Source organism: Apteryx mantelli, chromosome 13, assembly GCF_036417845.1.
Source record: "Apteryx mantelli isolate bAptMan1 chromosome 13, bAptMan1.hap1, whole genome shotgun sequence".
NCBI lineage: Eukaryota > Metazoa > Chordata > Aves > Apterygiformes > Apterygidae > Apteryx > Apteryx mantelli.
Genome location: NC_089990.1, coordinates 11,620,464 through 11,628,170, shown reverse-complemented (window position 1 = coordinate 11,628,170; position 7,707 = coordinate 11,620,464). Strand labels below are relative to the sequence as shown.

At 37.0% G+C, this 7,707-nt stretch overlaps 1 long non-coding RNA gene across 1 annotated transcript; it reads left to right on the top strand.

Annotated features, from left to right (window-relative positions):
• Window positions 1-3,048: 3,048 nt before the first annotated feature.
• On the top strand, window positions 3,049-6,814 carry LOC106487556 (uncharacterized). The gene is made up of 3 exons (XR_001293085.2): window positions 3,049-3,278; window positions 6,354-6,429; window positions 6,745-6,814. It is a non-coding gene; the product is annotated as an uncharacterized lncRNA (long non-coding RNA).
• Window positions 6,815-7,707: the final 893 nt, after the last annotated feature.

Here is a 7,707-nt window from a genome sequence, read left to right as displayed (position 1 = left end):
AGAAGGAAGCAGCAAATATTTTAAATATTAAAAATATAAGAGAAGATCCAAGTTTAACCTAAAGGAAGCAGGCTGCCAACAAAATGAGATGTGAAAGCAGACACAGAGTATTTATTAAGTATAGTCTATTAATGCATTTTATATCTTTTATAATGTTTCATTATTACAGATCCTTATTTTAAATAAATCTGTATTTTTATTCTGTAACTTTGACAGGAGATAAAGATGAGCATGAGTTATTCTAACATGTAGCAAGGCACCTGGTTCTTACAGAGGGGGACATTCTTAAAACCTGGGTAGAAGGACTGCCTATTAGGTTTCTAGGGTTACAACATTTTTGAAAGCATGTACTGAGTAAAACAAGACATGCTTCCAGGAGGTTTGCAAAGTCCAGTTGGGCAACAGGTATCAAAGGGATCCAAAGAGGAATATGCATCTTAAGCAATGCCACTCTGTCACCTTTTGACATGTTGCAATGGAGCTGAAGAGCATGCTTGAACTGTGAGGCTCCCAACAGAGGGATGACACATGACAACAGCCAAACAAATGCTAGTTATACTCCAATAAGCAATCTACTTCTACATACTGTGTGTCTCTCTGAAGACTGTGGGCTTTTCTTCTGTCTACAGTTTCCTCGGGAGAAAAAATGCAATATAAAAGACAAGAAAAAAAAATCTTCATGGAATGTTTCTTTATGTTTCTAACACAGTATTGACCACATTCTTTGTGTATTTAGAAATTCATTATGCAGCACTTCAGAGCTGTTAGAGTAACTTGCTTGGTAAATTATTTCATGTTGGTAAAAGTCAACATAGAAAAATAAAATAAAACAGCCAGCTGCGGACACCACAATATTAGTATTTACTCCAAGAATCAATTTAAATTTTAATCACTTGGTACAAAATATTGGTCTACAAGTAAGACCGTCTTCTGACCTGTAACATTTTTAATTCATAGCCTATAATAAGATCTGAGAAGAGGAAAGGAAAGAGAAAAGGAGAGGAGTTTTTTGCAAGCAGTTTAACCCTCTACCCGTGTTGATCCCAAGGCCTGAGAGAAGCAATAAACTCGTGAATTTTGGCTTGATTGATTCTCCCATCTAGATCCCAGGTGATCATAAAGCATGATCAGCTGATACTTCTGCTCAGGATGTAAATAATGGCTACTTTTAGGTCCATGCAATTTTCATGCAGGATGCCATAACTGTGTTCCCTGAGGGCAGAGATCAACTACTGAGGTTTTAGGAAAGCCAGATATAATTACCTGAGGCTTCACTGGGATTAAGGACAAGATGACAGCAAACTAAGATATTATGTAAACAAAGGCAGCATAACTGTTCACCAGGCAATAATGTGTACCAGCACTTGTTTGAAGAGTTGCCATCAAGTTTGCAAACTCATACCTTTCATTGCTTTCTACAATTCTGCAAATTTCAGTCAACTGTGCTGTCCTCCCCGATGATCCAGCTATCATTTGAAAGACTTGATTCTTCAAATTTGATCCTTTTAAACTGACAGGCTTCACAGACTGATCCTACTTAATCAATTTCATACTTAAAACTTTAATTTTATGAGTACTACTGATTTTTGCTAATCTAATTTCAAAATTACTAGTGAACGATTATCTTATTACTGACTGTCAGTTATATGCAAATCACCCACACATCTAGATCAACTTTTCATCACAGTTTCTTGTCAAGACTCATTAGCACTATTTCAATATACTCTGTAATATCCCTATTTTTATTGTAGCCATAATGAATGCTTAAGTTCAAAACAATGAAGCATGTTTTTTCAGTATATCTTAAGGACTTTTTCAGAAAATATATTTAGACTCAACCTAGTGATCCCCCGTGCCCCCCAAAAACCTGTATTTAATTTTCTCAGAGAGAACATTAAAAAAAGGACATTATTTTCAAGTCTTGAATCAGTTAGCGGTTCTTCTTACAAAAAGTACTGTACACGGCTGGCAGCTTTGTGCCTGTGAAAATGCCGTATCATAATCCCCACAACTAGATCAAAGAACTGTTGGACAGAACCACTCAAAATCACCTCCCTTCCCATTATCATGCTTTCTGGTCTTCCGAGCACAAATTAGCCATCAACCTCCTTGACCCAGTTCCAGAAGCACGGCCATAAAGAGCACCTGTCAGAGTGATGCATGCACAAGCCCCGCGCAGTGACAAATAGGAAGCAACAGCAGTTATCACAAGGAATAACAATTTAGCTACAAATCTGGCTCAACATCAGACCGGTTTGATTTCCCACGGCAAAATCTCAAAATCGCTATGGGACTGGACAGTATCATGCCAAATCTTCATCATTCACCACAGGACAAATTGCTAGCGAGGTGTGTGACTGCAGGAATACCCTCCAGTGCTTTAAACACCTGACACCAGATTACTTTCTTCCTCAGTAAAGGTTGCAAAAGGCAGCATGGAAAAAAAAAAATCTTATCAGATCAACTTCTACAGCAACAATCACAACCTGATATCCTAAGGGTACTGAACTACTGCAGTCCTTAGCATTTTCTGTCTGTTAAAAAATAAGGCTTAATTAAAAGCATATGTGCTTCCAAACTGTAATTAGTTGTATGTGAAATCTCCAGAGATTTAATGTTTGGCTTAGATTTTATGCTTATCTACTGTTTCTAGGCTAGAGGGACAAAACAGAAGATTTTCCTACTCGACATTTAGTTTTGCCATTAGTAAAGTTGTGCAAGGAGAAAAGATAGACAGAAAATTAATTGGCTGTGTCCATTACCATGGAGCCCTGAAGTTATCACTATAGAAACTATTATGGGGAGTCTGCCACAGTGATAACAGGCTACTGCACTGTCGTCACTGTATAAATTGCCAGGGCACAGGCCAAAGGGAACTGAGAGAGGGGGATGAGCTACTCATGCATGCTGGTGAATGGACTCTCACATACTCATTTGTGGTTTCAGCAATATGGAAATTAAAGACTATAATAAAGGCTTCCATTTCCTTTAATGAATTACTGACTTAAGTTCAAGGGGGTCTTCTGAAGTCAGAGCAGCTACATCTACAGTGACAACTTAACCCACTCTTGAACTTAAACAAGCACTGCAAAGTGGCTTGCATCCTCCCAGGCAGAAGGAAGCTTGTTTCAAACTCAAGCCTAGCACTTTGACTCTGAGCCTTCAGGAGTATCAGGGTCTACAAGACAAACGCCCCAGACTGTGTATAGTGAGAATCAGTGCCCAGGACTAGCGTCTGGAGAAAGAACATCCTCTGATCATGCTGGATCAATGAAAAGGTAATCCAGAAAGACTTTTTTTTTTCTCTCTTTTTTACAAAGAAATTGCTGCAGCAGTTCCTATTCTATCCTGGCCAACCTTTTAAAGTGACAAACTGATGTGCTGGTGGAGATTTTCCAGAAGGTTGGTTATAGCTTTTATTCTGCTTCACCTTCCAGAAAGGAAGGCCTGTCTCTGCATGTGTGTGGGGGGGAATGGCAGCAGCTACAGCCGGGGAAGCATCTCTAGATAAAGGGTCAAAGTGTGAAGCCACATCACAAGCACTTCTAAGAAGGAGAGTGAGTGTGTGTGTGTGTGTGTGTGTGTGTGTAAGCTTCAGAGCCCACAAGAAACACACGTGTGAATCAAACGAATTGCCTAATTCCCTGTCCACTCTTGCAGAACTCAGCAGTGTATCATTCAATTTCTCACAGGCAGTGAGTGAAAATGCTTGCCAAAACCGCAATTTCATAGTAAGTGACTGTAAATTCTGCAGAAATTTGTCTAAAGGCTTGGCATTTTAAAATATTTTATAGATATTGGCACTCTTCTATTTCAATTTGTTGAAAACAATGGACAGTGGGGTAAAGTAGACTGTTAACACCAGAATACCAGCCTTGAAATGGGGACATGCAGTGCTGATCCCATGCCAAGGTACCCAGTTTTAGGAAGTACAGACCTAGCAAGTGCCTCAGTGAAACAGAAACCACAAACTCAGGACAGTAATTAAAACTGTTAACATTTCCATCGAAGTTTCCAATAGCAGGTGCTGAGAGTCAGGTTCCAAAGTGCATACTGAAATAGCAGCAGCTGAAATTTTTAGAGCATCTGCATGACTTGGGAAGAAATTTTACTGTGCTTCCAAGTTTTCACTTTTATGTCAGTGGAAAATGACAGTTTAAAAATATTTTCCAAAAGCAGAAGTTCTAAATTAGACTTTTCTATGTGAAAATGATACAGGCAGTGTAGCATTTCTTAAAAATGTTGAAGTTCTAAGAATGAATTTGCGGGACATTGAACTCAGACTAACACTATCATCTAGTGTCCGCTAGATGGTGGCATAAGCTAATATACTAAGCTATTTGGTAAAATACATAAGATGGCCTTTTATTACAACAGTGATAAAATGACAGCTTTTCTTTTTACTCAGATTTCAGACTTTTTACTTGATACTGAGTATGGGATTCATTCTACTTTCTTCCCCTTATTTCATATACAATTGCTGTCTTTGTTTAATATACTAAAATTGGAGAGAAAGTTTTAATGGAACACAATAAAATGTAACTTTCTTATTCTTTAATATCACAATTTATTTTGTAATTCTACTGAATCAAAAGGCCTTCACTTTTACCACCATTGATCATCCTATTTGTTACTTATTTGAAGAATTTAATGCAGGTCAAGAAACAAATACATCTATCCAATAATGGCGTAAGACAGAAAGTGAAGTTTCTGTTCTTACTCCAGGATTCACGTAACTGCTCAGGGACATCACTTGATCTTTCAAAAAAAAAAAAAGAAAAAAAAAAAAGAGCCGTTTCCCCAGGGCCACGGTTAGCTTGATTCACCCAGGGTCATGCAGTAGTAGGACGGGACCCAATAGACTCTTAGACTATAGCAACATCACTGTTCCCTTCACATAAGCAAGAAAAAGTACCTGTCTGCAGGAACTTGCTCTGTAGTATTATACGCTGTTGGCCACAAATCATTCCTGTCCCAATACAAAGAAATGGTGAGAAAAACAAAAGTGATTCTTCTTTTCAGACTGTTAGCAGATAGGAAGCAACCAACAGGCTTGGTGAGATGAGAACAGCAGCAGCTCTCTTTCATGGAAAGAGCACGTATTATTTTTTAAGTTTTTTTTAATATTAAGCCAAAATTGGCTCTTGAATTAAATAACTGCTGGCTAGGTGAATAAATGTAAATGAACACAAGTCTGCATTTATATTCTCATTAACAATCTTGAGATAAATAATTATGTCTATGGTTATAGAAAAGTGACAGCTAGTGACAATTCTTTCAGTGGTGTTAGGGGAAATTTATCTGATGTGTTTAACAACTAAGTATCACACTGAGAAAATAAAAGCATGCTTTGGGAAGAACTGCAAAAAATATTATGAGGGAGGGGGAAAGATCATCATGAAAGAAAATACTGACCTTATTTAAACTGCTCAGTTAAGTGAGTAAAGAGTGAAGTAACAACATCAGAAGTATTTTGAAGTCTTTTCAAGCAGGGAAATATTTATAGCCCACAGTTTATGTATTCAATGACATTAGAGGAAAAGGATATGTTAACCTTCCTAGACTGTGGAATTTTTCCTCAAAAGTCCATGAGGAAAACTATCCCTTGAGTTATTTAAAGCTAGAGCAAGCAAAACTCTAAACTTCATGATGAAATACTTGAGCATTGACAAGGAATTAGACAAGGTTATTATGAGTAAATATATTTTTCCATCCCTTAAGTTTGACTACATACTTTTTTGACTCTAACAAAACCACAGGTTTTAGCTCTATGTAAATTTAGGGAATTCTAAAATCTAAGAATCAAACAAAAAAACCCCAACCCTAATAATGGCATAATTAGATGATATAAACTCTGTTTATTTTCAAATGATTTGGAAAAAGGAGATAGAACAGTTTAGTTTAGTTTGCTCTCTCAAAAGTCCAAAACTGCAAATTTTGTGTCTCAGGGTGCCAAGGACAACACCTGACACGGCCATTGCACCTGGACGAGCTCCATCCGCATCTGGTGTTGGTGGACATGCAGATGCCACGATCATATAAACTGTTAGCTCAAAGTCATAAGAGTGGAAGCTAGCTGAGTGGGGAGGACAAGACCAAAGCTCCCTTAGTTTCTCCGACATAACTATGCTGGGGAGACTAATTTAAAAACAGCACAGTACTGCCACATGTACTTCAAAATACAAGTCCTGATAATGAGCTAACCGATGCTATGATTTCTCCAATAACAACATCTGCTGCATTACAAAAATGCTAAAAAAAATTATTATAAATTGTTGCGTTGGGGGTGTGTGTACCTCCAGATTTCATTTTCTGACTTTTCACTGGAAAAAATTGCTTTTTTCTTTCTCTAGGGAAGCTCTGCATTATAGAAACACTACTCCTAAAATTAAATGTTGTGAATATTCATTAACTCTAAGATCTTCCCAGGTAAGCCCCAAATCACTGAAGTTATCAAAAAGATTTCAAAAATGAAGTATTCATTTCTCAGTCTCTTTTCGGTTATAAAAATCTTTAGTGCATGAATTTATTTCTCATTGTCCTGACAGAAGCCTTTGCCTAGTTATATCCTAAGTAAACCTTGCTATTTTACTCTTAAAGCAGTCAGATTACTGTCTCTAGTGAAAGACCAATCTCATACATATATTTTGACTTCTGATGTTTCTTGATGTTGAAAAAAGTATCAGTTTTGTCTTTTCTGATGCTGCAGCTATTAAACTCTGCTATTTCCATTTAATTTTGCAGGGGATGCTCTTTCCCCATACACACTGAATGATGCCCTTTTTCAAGGTTAATCTGCACACTGTGCGGGATCTGTGTGTCACCAAAGGTACAGAATCTGTCAACTTTACTTAAATGCTGATAGTTTTTTATTCCTTAATGTTTTGACACCAGGCCTACAGTAAAGGTGGATAGATCTCCCCAATATTTCAGTGATCCTTTTCTCCTGAGTGAATAACTGCTGCAATTTTCTCAGACTTTTTTCTTTTGATAGTCATAGGCTAATCACAGGAACCACTTTTTGCCATTAATTCAAGTGATATAACACACAATTTCTGGACAGAGAATGCACAATTTATTTTAAATGGAAATATTTCCATCTGAATACTTTAGAGTAGAAAATATTCCTATTCTTTTGAAGTTATCCACCAGAAAGGATTACAAAAATTGCTAAGGTAGTAGAGTAGAGAAACAAGAAGTGATGGCTGTAGGACATAAGGTAGCATGAAGCTAGTGCCCCTCAGGCAGCCAGCTCATTTTTTTTTTAATACACAACTGAATTTTGGATCAACTTATATAGACAGTGCTCTGTTAAAAGCTACATGTAAATTAGAAATCACTAAAGCAAAAGAAAAGAATTGCAAATGAGACAAAAGGCAACTAAGAGAACTGGTTACTCTAAGCAGAATAGATATTCATTCCATAGCCCCTTTTCTTAATCAGAATAAAATTGATCATTAATATTTTTATTTTCTGTTGTTTAACAATGACGACTTAATTAAAATGCTATTCAACCTTTTGAGTTTTCCCTTCAATCTTGAATGTCTTTCGCATTCATTAAATACTCTATTTAGGGCATAATTACACATTTTACTGAATCCTTGACACCAAAGCCTGCAGGAGCATGTAAGAATTATCTTCAATTAAGACCCAGGAGGTAACTGGTGCATGTTATCAGAATGGAGGAGGAGGAGACTTAAACCTTTG